This window comes from Triturus cristatus, chromosome 9 (genome assembly GCF_964204655.1).
Source record: "Triturus cristatus chromosome 9, aTriCri1.1, whole genome shotgun sequence".
NCBI classification, from domain to species: Eukaryota; Metazoa; Chordata; class Amphibia; order Caudata; family Salamandridae; genus Triturus; species Triturus cristatus.
The window spans coordinates 220,050,490-220,062,970 of record NC_140592.1 but is presented as its reverse complement, the minus strand read 5'-3'; the positions used below and the strand labels follow the sequence as shown (position 1 = coordinate 220,062,970).

Below are 12,481 nucleotides of genomic sequence, written 5' to 3'. Positions count from 1 at the left end.
AGAAGTTGCACCCAGGACCTGGAAGTTAAATATAACTGGTGGGCTGCAGCAGATATTGTGCCACCGACTACATTGGCAGTGCAAACATGGATTTAGGATATAGGACTGCTCAAAGTAATTTTACTGCTGCAGTGGAAAAACTGCAGTGGGACATATCAAAATAATTATTTGGACAGGTAAAAACCACCCTTAGCCAGAGCTACCAGGGGATTAAGATCATGTTAAGTTAGTGACTTTAAGGGTTTAGCTGACAAGAGTTTGGATTATTGTTGGGGGAGGGCATGGAATTTTCAATCGCCTCAGTTAATATTTTGAGTTACTACAAAAACACCTCAATCTGAAGATTCTAGCTGCCATTCTTACTCTTTTAATCTGGCAATGGTCTGTTGTTCAGATGATTACAAGAGGATCTGCTTCCGCTTGCAGAATATAAATAACTACTTCAGGATTCTCACTTCCCATTCCTCACCACTGAGATGTAGCCATCTGGAACAAAAGAGCTTTACAAAAAAATGAAATAAAACAAATGGCCTAAAATTAATGGTCATCAGTACATACTTTAACAATAGACTATCACACACTGCTGTACTTATTGTGTTTTTAGAATCATTAGCCAGCTGGAGAAACAATTAATATAATGGCTGGGGATCGTCTAAAGTGGAGCCATAAAAAGAAACTAAAGAATCTCTCCCTGTTAATATGAAATTCCAGCACCACCACCCATCTACTAAATCTATGCGCCACCACCTGTCACACCCAACCCTCGAACCTATTGCTGAGAGTAGCCGTTCCCCCTCTATGAGGCGCTTAAGCCGAGGAACGACATAATAATTGGAAAGGCAACCAATTACGTGAAGACATTCTGGATTTTCTAATATGCGTCTCCTAAAGTAAGACTTGAGATGCCATCTTCTCAAAAGGCCAATCCATCAATGCCTGGTTCTTTCGAGAATTATTTATGCCAAAGACATTAACACTCTAACCTACAATTCCCCACATACGGTCCACTTTATATATGCATTTCTGAAAAGCACCAGCGAACATCAGCCATGCACACCGTCCACGCTCCCTACTTAACTCACTTGGACTAACCCATCCCTGCAAGAATCCATTTTTTGCTCTGCAAACATCTACCCCAGTCCCACTTTGGGGTTAATAATAATAATAATAATAATAATAATATGAAATTTGTAATGCGCTCAGCTTACCCAGGGGCGTCCCGGCGCAACAGACCAGAAGGGGAGACTCAGCTAGTCACTACTGAGGAAACAGGTAGGTCTTAAGAAGTTTCCTAAATGGTAGGATCTTGGGCTCTGAGCGAATCCTGATGGGCAGAGAGTTCCAAAGAGAAGCCACCTGCACCGAGAAACGCCTACCCCCAGAACGAGCTTTTCTTACTCTGGCTGACTGCAGAAGGTGTTTTTGATCCGAGCGCAGCAGACGTGGAGGTTTATAGGGACGGGCCATATGCGCAAGGATAGGGGGGCCTTTGCCATGTAGAATTTTGTGGGCAGTACATAGCGCCTTAAATTTCACCCGCTCCTTCACGGGGAGCCAGTGAAGCGCTCTGAGAGCAGGAGCAGCAGACTGCCTTCTGGAAACATCCATAAGGATTCTCGCAGCTGCGTTTTGCACCTGTTGGAGAGTTTTAAAGGTCGCTTCGGGGGCACCGAGAAACAGCGCATTCCCATAATCGAGCCTCGATAGAATTAGGCCACGTATCAACAGCTTCCTTGCTGGATCAGGAAGCAAAGGTAGCACCTTTCGGGCTGATTTCAGTAAGCCAAAGCAAACCCCTGCGGTCTTCCTGGCATGAGTCCGGAAGGACAGATCTTCTTCCAACCATACTCCCAAGGACTTGATCTCCTTCTTGGGGGATGGTGGGTCACCAAGAGACCGGGGCCAACAGGTCGCAATAATGGAGGGACTGGTATTGCCCAGGAGCATCAGCTCGGTTTTACCTCCATTGAGCTTTAAGGCAGAGATGGACATCCAACGATAAACATTGGCGAGGCAGTCGTGTAAAACCTCAGGTTGTTCCGCCAGCTGAGTGAGGCCGACCACCAGCTGAGTATCATCAGCATAGCTGATGATCTTCACCCCCGAGGGGGCGACCACTCTTTCAAGTGGAGTCATATATATATTAAATAAAGTAGGGCTCAGCGATGAGCCCTGCGGGACTCCACATTGAAGAGGGATTAGGGCAGATTGCTCTGACCCCTCCCAGACTTGGTAGAAACGGTCAGATAAAAAAGATCCCAACCATTTCAGGGCCGACCCTGAGACACCTACCTCTGACAGACGTTGGAGGAGCACTTGATGACTCACAGTGTCAAAGGCAGCACTCAAGTCCAGGAGGATCACTGCCACTGACCCTCCTGTATCTAGAGGAAGCCCACAATTCCTCAAACCTGTGCCAATCACTGATTAATACATCCAAAGCCTCACGTAACCACTCCCCAGTGCCCTCAACCCTTTTGCTGGGACCATGTCGCCCTGTCAGGATCTCGCCCCTTCCCTGCAAACGGCGAGTTGCTTGCACCTTACTCTGGACCCCAAAGGGCTGGTCCAATTGTTCTTTCAATTTCTACCTTCCGGGCACCCAAGTATGCATGAAAGAATTCCGACAAGCTTCAACCGCCTGTACTTCGGCCAACATAGTCATTAATAAAGTTTCACTCTTCGTGTCAGCCAGACCATTCTCAACACCCTCTTTCACACGTCAGCGAAGAGAAACTTTGAGAGGGGGAGGCAACCCTCTACAACTGTTTCCAATTCAAAGTGGACTGCTGCATTCTCTGGAATTAAGGGAGTTTGAGATGAGCCTATATCACTTAACTGATTAGCCTGTTGGGTCCCAGCCACTGAGCTGTTGCCCTCTTTAGCCAGAGCAGCTTACTGAAGTGGGGGATTGTGGAAGCTTTGCCTGGTTTACTAAAACCCGGAAAAACCTTTTCAGCGCCTGCCATAGTTTGCTTTTGCTGAGAAAGCTCAGGTGTTAAGGTTGTTACCAGAGGAAAAGCTGTACCCCATTCCCTACGGGCAGGCCCAGTAATATCCTGCATGGCACTAAAATCCTTATTACAGCCTCTGAGTCCACCTCCATATTCTCCCTTTCTGAACAGTCAACAGGCGACTTTTTACCTTGCTCTGAGGAAGCCTCACTTTTTTGTTGGCCCACGTTCATTTTATAAACGAGAGCACAAGGTCGTAGTTAGTCAAGGAGGGATCAGGCAGATCAAGGCATAAAGAGGAAGAGGAGATATCTAATGTTACCAAGTAGCTGACTTCAACTTCCATTTCAAAACTGCTCACTTCCTTTGTATTTGATAGGTTTAATTTATCGTTCGACTGGGATGAAAGGGTACTTTAACAGGGCTGAAACGCATTATGTGGATTACACCACAATAAAAAGTTTGCTGTCGTTTTTCGGCTGGTGTGGCACGTTTCCTGCCCTCTAATTGAGTGTGGGGTTTCTTTCAGAGATATTTAAACAGTACAAGCTACCCCTATCGGGGGAGCTGAAATGTTTACCCATAGTGACTACAAGCTACAGGTGTAGGGTGTGATGCTAGAATGGGTGCTTTTGTTTTGAGTCGAAGAGGAAGTGTTTTTATGCAATGTCGGATGACCACATGAGCTGCGGTGATTGTGTTAAAGGGTGCAGCGCCTGGCGGTGTAATGGGTGAGGCCATGTCAGAGACAAATATACAAATTATAAGAAGGATGAACAGCTTAGCATGTGGTAGAGGGATGTGGTGTTCTTCCAGAGTGGGCATACAGGGTTTCATCATCCTGGAATTAGGCAGAAAGAGGCACTGCAAGATTGTTTAGGTCTCGCAGACCTGCGTTGCAGCGCGCATGTGCTGCTCGCTCTGTGAGGCTTCTTGTAAGCAGGATATTTCAGAAGTGGAGTTAAGCCCCGCCCATCTTTTTGATTAGCTGGCGTCATCCACCATCCTAAATGACGGCTTCCGATTGAAAAGGAGGCTTGTTAGTCCCTCCTGGTTACCGCCCTGTCTCATTTTGGGACGACCATCCAGACTGGATTGTTTGCTTGTGGCGTTACACCCACGGTCTCCATAAATCGGTGAGCACGTTTTTTTTTTTTTTGGTATTTGAAACACGGTCTTTCACTTTAGGGACCGCGCTTGTTTATTTAATTGAATTGCCGCGCGGGCCGCTTTCACCGCGCTGGTTTATTTAATTAATTAATTAATTTGGAGCGCAGTCCACGGACTTTAGCGGCCGTGCTTGGCAGTGAATGGGCCGCTCTGTAACTAACAGCAGTTCTCAGAAGGCTCGCGGTCAGCGTTAAACCAACCCCTTGTTTTCACCTAGACAGCAGCAGGATAAAGCCAGGAACGCAAGCTGTAAGCAAGTAATAGGGCGGATTTTGGTCTGCAGGGTACACAGAGTCCCATTTTGTACTCCGGGCCTGGCATTGCCTAGCAACAAGCACTTCCCGGACAGCAGGCCTAGTCATCAAACCGAGGCTTGAATGTGCACGGATGCGGTTCAAATAGTGGTTTTTTTGTCTTGAGGTCTGTTTGTTTAGACTTCTTTTAAGCTCGCATAAGATCTATAAATAGACCACCGCAAACTCAGTTTTGTATTCACTTCTAGGTCAAAGTGACTGGCTGAAATATGTGAGGGCATGAGGTCACCCCTCCCCCCCAAAAAAAACAATAGGAGGCTGTTCTGTTTCAGCTTAGCTGGTCCCATGAAGGCCCGTCCTCTAATCCCAGGGTTGTCTGGGTGCCTTTCCAGCTGGGACTGAGGTACATGCTGCAGCGTGGCTGAGCACCCACTGCGGAAACGTGTACAACTGTCATGTCACAGCTCTGAATAGGAGCAAGCATGGCTCTGCATTCATTTGTTCAGTTGGCTCACCCTGTCTTTCTTCCTTCTGTGGTAAAGAAAATGAAAACCGCTGTGGTCTCTGAAGACGCAACGTGTAGTGATGGCTCACCAGCAAGAATATATTAAATCTTTACACTCTTCACATGCTTGCGTATAAAGACTCTTGCCCCCACCCTAGGAGCACAGGCATTCACCCTCCGCAGGGCCCACCGTGTGGATAATCTGCACAGTACACTATGCTACCCTGTGCAGGGCACTCCACTGATGCAACACCCACACAAAACAGAACAGTGCACATTACAGAACACTCACACCTCTTTTCTTAAAGAGAAACACACGCCACACTCATCCACACCTACCAAACAAAGACCAAACACAGGAAAAAGAAAAAAAGTATTTCAAATAATATCCGAGGCGTCCATTTCAGACCCAGCACACAAGGAACAACTCAACCCATGCTCCTTCCTAACACCCAGGAAGTGTGCATCACTCAAACTGCAATACTTCTCATCAGACAAAGGCAACATTACCTACATTCCAACAGCATGCTGCCACCAAACTAGCCACATTAACAAATAGTGTCTACACTGAGGCTTACAGCTATTCAGTTCAGGCCTAATCTGCGCATTGTCTTCCACATCCAGCCCTCCTACCACAACAAAACAGTACCAAGCATAATTTAACAACCACACCACTTAACATGATGAAAAGCATGCTATGAACACAGTCACATAAAAGCATGCCACTAACTGACATCATAGGGCACACGCAACTGAACTGGCTATTTCCCATAACAAGCATTTACAATGCAATAGGTCTCGCATTTACGCGAGTTTGAGCTATTGACATTGCAAATAAAAATGCCTTCGCGTTTTCGTTTTTAAGAGATAAAAAAGGCATTGTCATTTACAATACCAATAGCTTCAACTCGCATAAAATGCGAGACCTATTGCATTGCAAATGCTTGTTTTCTCTAAGTCGGAGTAGAAATGCTGTGAAAGTGGGTATGGTACTCCCCTAGGAACATTTAACATATTGGTTGAGGATGGGCCAGGTGTAACCCATAAGCTGGTGACCGGCATAAATGTGGTATCCCCAGTACACTCCTCAGAACACTAGTGAACCAAAAAGAGTGGTAATCGGAGAAAAACAAGAAATCCAGAAGGTGACATGCACCAGGCAGAGACATGGTTGAACGAGTAAATCTAAATCACTAAATCAAAAGAGTAAGATCGGAATTGGTGACATAACTAGTATATTATGTTATCATTCTTTCCTGTACGTGTCTAATAAGTGCTTCGTGCAAGCTAACATTTCTGCGTTTGTTGTTTAGTAGGCATTTGCCAACATCATTTTACATATCTTGGTGTAGCTTGACATTTGTGCGAAAAGGCACTCGAGTCCCCTCACATGGGGGTTATTAAACGCTCTACAAGTGCTGCCTTACTATATACTATCCCACTTACAAAACTTTCTGCAGTTATACATACTCAAAATTATAAGCTATGCCAAAAACTCTCCTGCCACTAGGTTTCTGAACCTTACATGAAAACGAACCTTGACTTCAACTTAGCAAGTGTTCTTTGTTGTTTCTTTATCCAGTGGTTTCTTGTGAGCACAATAGTAATCGAAATAACCAATAATAAACAAATATTAAACAAATAACCATAGCATGAGCACTAACCTTGAATTTCAGAGTAGCGTGCTAGCTGCCATAGGGCGCTTCAGTGCCTCGTCAGGATTATTAAATACTATACAAGTGTAACTAGAATAAAATGCAATGCACTTTTAAAAGGGTATAGTTTGGGCTCTCTAGTCCTCTGGCCAACACCTCTGAGAGCCTTGCAAACGAGTTGTTATTTCAAGGCAGCAGAAATGATGCCAACCACTTAGGCTGAAAGACAGCACCTAAGAAAAATGCCCTATCTTGCAATGAACATTGTTTGAAGCATAGCAAAGGTTTAAAATCTGTCATAAATTAAGACTTGGAGTCCAAATCAGTAAACTTCAATCAATGAGAAACATTTAGGAGCAATTTACTAAATCAACACAGACTGAAAGAAGTGAATTTTAACATAAACTGAGCAGGTATGTGCCAGTCACTGAATAACCCATACAGTTTAAAAAACACTGACAAAACCAGTAGGACTGGCTGGTTTATAAACAAAAGTGAATTTCTATAGACTGGTGAACATATGTGGGTGTCTATAGGGGTTTATTGGACTGAAGAGGAGAATGGCTCAATGATTTGATAGATGATGGAATAGATATATAAAGGTCTTGATGAATGTACACTAGTAACTCCCGGCGAATAGGCTGCAAACTCAGACAGCAAAAAATGATAACCATATAAAGGGTTAGTTACAGATAAAACGTCTTTACTGGAGTGAGGACATAGAAGCATGTGCTTATTGGTACAAAGCTAACATCAGCACTATGGGGCCAATTATGAGGTCAGTGGGGCCGAAATCTATAACTGCGGTCTGACCGCCGCAATACGATGCGATCGGTAGGACCACATTGCTCCAGGGACTGACCAACAGCTTCAGACAGGCTCAAGGAGCGCATCGGGAGGATCGCATTCCCCACAATGGAGCCGGTGCGTTCTCTGGCACCGCCATGGGTGATTACGATCCACCTTTCCTTCAGCCATTTCATGTCAGTTTTTCCGACATGAAAAGGCTGGCGGAAAGGATTTTGGGGCACCTAGCAAAGCCCCTGTCCCCTATGGCCCTCTGCTATGGGCCCTGGGGGGGAATATGTGGCAGGCATTGCATCCTGCCTGCCTCAGGGTGCAGGAATGTTTACAAACATGCCTTTTGGCAATGGGGCTTGTGCTGCGGCCCTTTTCTGGGCCACAGCACAATACAAAGGGGCATGTTTCCGACCACCTCCACAATGGTCGGATTGTAATTTGGCGGGCGGGGCCGCCGACTACCTGTCAGTCGATTCCGTTCCTACAACGATGGCGGTCGGACGATCGTTTGACCATCATTGTAACCAGCCGCTAGGTCTCTCAAGCCTACATAAATTAGCACTCGACTATCAGATTAAAATTAATTGTGTGCAAGTCTTAAAACAGACATTTTGATCAAATATACATTTTCATATTGGCTAAATAAACAACATTCCTAAATATAAAAGATATTGATTTGGAACATCAACATTTTTTTTTTTTTTTAATGAATACCAGTTTTTCATTTAAAGTACATCCAGCCCCCCAAACATCAGGATGTCATTTTGATGAATTACTTTCATAAAATACTTGCACACATGGGCAGATCTTGCTTTACAATGCCATAGTTCACTATCACCTTCCAAGGGTTCCCACAGCTATGCTAAGAATGGCCACAGACTATCAAGAATAGACACCAATATGTCAGAGCCGGCATTATTTCAAGAGTGCGCACCATCATGTTTAAAATTAATATCACAAATCCAATCCACCCATTACACCAAGAATGGGGTCAAGATCATGCCAATGAAGCACACAATATGGTAGGAATTACTGCCATTATGCCAAGGCAAGCATAAAACCATGGTCGTCCACTACTGTGCCAAGAACGTCATAAATATATGTCAAGAATCACTACCATTATTCCAGTACTCACAGTACACAAGGGGTAAAAACCATTGTGCAATGGAAGCCCAAAATATTTTTTAAGAATTACCATAATGTCAGGGTCACCATGATTGTAGGGTTGGTGGCACCATAGAGCCAGTGTTGTACCAGGCACGACACTAGTGCAAGGGAATCAGTATGACGGGTGCTAGGGACACCAACACCCAGACAAGAGCATGCACCCATGCAATGAGAAACATTTGCGCATGCACATAAGAACCTCAACAATTAAAATGTTTTTGCCTTTGTCTAATTCTCCAATAGCGGTCCAGATACTGGCTTGTGCGAAGCCTTGCAAAAAGCACGCCGTTATCCTCTTGTTAATTTGTCTGAGTCTGCATGTCAGCCACATGGAGGAGAGCATGGGAGATGCAGAGAATGCAGATTTGGTGGAATCTCTTTGGTAGAGAAGCAGCTACACAGAAACTGGGGCCTGGGAACAAATGCAGAGCATAGCGCAAGCACAGGTGGTACTTTAAAAGCTGTTGTTGAGTCTAAATCCTATAAGACTTGGCCACATTTGGAGCACAGCTACTAATATACATTTGTCACTGGATATCAAACAGTCACAGTGCAAACAGCAATTTCAGACACAAGCACACAAAAGATCCAGGAGCAATGGGCATGGCACATGGATTGCCCTAAACAAGTACATCTGGATAGTTGAGGCCGTACTGTTCATCAGCGAGACTTGATTGGTTCAATAAAAACAACTACTATATTTAATTGGGACCAAAATGGCACGTACAACCGAAAACACAGAATAAGGACCACAGCCGCACACACAATATTGAGGTACATGCAATAAAAAGAAACTGCCCAACTTGACCTCAGCAATGACGTGGGAGCCCAAATCAAGTAATGACACAGCTCATCAAGGAAAGAACGTAAATGCTGGTGAATATAGGTCTGGCATTATTTTTTAAAGGAAACCATTCATTTTTTATGTAGTGTTTTCCCAACACCAAAAACATTTTGATTTGTAAACATTTGACCTATAATTAAATACTTTCAGGTCTTCAAATAGATCATTTGCTCATAATGCACAACACGTTTTAGAGATGGGAAGCTTCTTTTCAAGAATGTTCTGTGATCTCAAATTGGTTAATACCATATGCCGAAAGTAAGGCACCTCCTTCGTTCCCACAGAAGGACTTACTAGGAGGCAGACTACATCTAACAGCCAATAGCATGACATAAGAAATAGTTACTACTCCTTTTAAAACCACTATATATTTATTTTATAAAAAGGATAGTGAAAAAAGCGTCAAAATAGTGGCCCTGTAAAGCAATGACTAAAAAAAATTAAAAAAAAATGTAAAACAAAAAAAAAAAAAAAGAACACATAGGGCACCCGCTGCTATGCAGACTTACACAAGTGATGTTCTAATGAAATATCTGCATGAGTGTGAAAAAGAGGAAATTCCTCATATGTATCAAATACAACAAATATGACTAATGTGGGTTGATGAACATGTGAATTACACTTAAAAAACAACAATTAATTACTGGGGAGGGCTGTCCTACTGCCTCTCTGTGTATAAACGGCGTAAGGTTTGTCAATCAAGTAGGGCTGTAGCAAGTCAGACAAAGAATGTTTTGTATGATTTCCAAGTAACGAAACAAAGCACCTTGAATTATATATTTTATAAACCTGCGATAAGATAAAACCGGATTCTCACACAATTTCAGGATCCAACACATACATGGTGTAAATATGAGCAACAAATGTTATGATCTTTTGAAAATAGCACGACAAACATAACTATAACCAAGCAGCTTGTTTGTTATTAGTTTTTTTACATTAAAAAATAGGGAGAAATCCGTGTTATCCACATTTTTGAAGTGCTTAATATGACTCACTAAATAATGGTGACAGTGGGACCACCTACGGAGCACCTTTCCACTATTAAATCATGAGGATGCCCATTATACATCCAGAGATAAAATGACAGGAAAAGAGAAAAGGTGCACAAACCTAAAGACTAGAGAACTCAACAACTTGTAGTCCCACTGCGTCGATCCTCACTTTTCTGATTACTAACTTTCTCGGAACCAAGGATGCTCTCGTCCCCAGTGCAAGTAAGGGCACAGAGTCCCGTAGCTTTGTAGCAAAAAAAAAGATTCAGCAATTGGAGAGAAGTGGGGCCCTGCTATACCGAGTACCAGGGCCACAGTACCTTCTCCGCTATCAATAGCTACACTCCTGCTGGGGACTCCCAAACTTCACCTTTATAAAACCTTATGGTAGGTTTAAAACCATCTCTAAACACAAGGCAAGCTCGCAAATCTTACTGGTTTCATAATCTTTTAGAAAGTATTACGTGCCTCTAGGACAAAAGCTATGGAATGTGCCATGTGTCTCATCAAAAAGGAAGACATTGCCTTTATGAGGAGTACCTCTTTCCAAAGCGGAGAGAAACACAGTACTTGTTTTGAGGTGCCAACTACTATTTGAAAATAACTTCTAAAACCCAATATTACAATAAGGCAAGTATATAGCACATTTCAGATTCGTTCCTACTTCTAATCAGTATAGTCTTAAGAAGTCTACTAACTCTTTGGAAAACGGCTGGCATATATAATTTTGTGAACTGCATAATTTATTTAAAAAAAGGAAAATGCAAAAAAACTTTTACAAAGAATATGTATTAACCATTATAATTGTGAATGCATAAAATGTTTTCCTAAAAAAATTGGAACTGTTGAACAGAATTTGCTTTGCTTAAACAGCACATAACAGATGTCCATAAATATTCCAGTTGGTGCACTTCTGGTGCCTTCCTTCATCCATCTATCTTGGAGCCTTCCTTAACTGAGGAAATAACCACACTAGTGTGCATAAGTCCCTCACCAATATACACTGCAACACACAGATACAACCTTGGTTTCCCAGTTAGACCTACTTTCCCTATTACACAGAGTGCCTTCAGCCACACTGGTACACATAATGCACACCCCCCATTCCCATGCAACGAGTCTTCAACCATACCTCCATTTGTATGGTGCCAGCATCCACAGCTGCGTGCCGTGGTACATGCAAGACCATGCAGCATTGCTAACTTTCCCTGGTACATTAAGCCATCTTCTCCTCCTTCCCTAGTAGAAGTAATGTGTCACCATCTAAACCAAGTTAAAAACAAACCTAAAATAAACGTACAAATAAAATACGAAGGCGGACTATCTGACTTCCGAGGAGGAGGATTATGCTGCTAAAACGATGCAAGGTCAATTCCCTATGTTTAATAGCTTGGAAATTCTAGAGAGCGTTCCAGGATACCAAAGACCAATCTTGGTAGCATGTCATTAATTGTTGTGTGCCTGAAAGTAACATAATTACAAAAGCATTGGCGAAGCCAATAGGTGTGGTCTCTAGTGTGTATTTTATATGGCGATACTGATTGAATTATAATGTAATTTATAAAAAATAAAAAGAATAGGAATGTGTGTACGTTTTAGGTTTCACGTGTAATGGTGCTTGTACCATATTAAGTTTGTTGTTGAATGGCGACAGCTCCATTTTCGCAAATACATTTAAAACATACATTTAACAAGCATTTACAATGCAATGGTCTCGGCATTGTTAAAGTTAGAGCTATTGGCATTGCTCAGGACATTATTTTTGTTTAGGTTTTTGTTTTTAAAACATTTAACCCTTTCGATGCGCATGACGGAACGGTTCCGTCATGCGCATCGGTCGCGCTGTGCGTATGACGGAACCGCTCCGTCACGGCCCCGCCGCGCAACGAACCTTCAGCACGGCGCGGTAATCCGCGCCGCGCTGAAGGGGTTAAAGAAACGGCATTGTTATTTACAATGTCAATAGCTTAATCACTCAAATGCGAGACCTATTGCATTTGCACCCGCACACAGAGCCACACACAGAGCCACCTACACACACAGTTACCCACACAGAGCCACCACGCATAGAGCCACCTACAAACAAACAAAAAGCCACACACAGAGCCACCCACACACACACAGAGCCTCCCACAC

General features: G+C 43.4%; 1 protein-coding gene across 5 annotated transcripts in view; it reads right to left on the bottom strand.

Moving 5' to 3' along the window:
• The window catches only part of KBTBD8 (kelch repeat and BTB domain containing 8), a 54,184-nt gene that overhangs the window by 34,606 nt on the left and 7,097 nt on the right, over positions 1-12,481 (bottom strand). The window contains exon 2 of one of the 5 annotated variants that reach the window (XR_014968510.1): positions 364-500. The exons of 3 other annotated variants lie outside the window; for them this stretch is intronic. The gene's annotated coding sequence lies outside the window, so the exon portion shown is untranslated. Of the gene's footprint in view, positions 1-363; positions 501-12,481 lie in introns of those variants that run through there. One more of the 5 variants, XM_085624769.1, reaches the window with a different exon arrangement.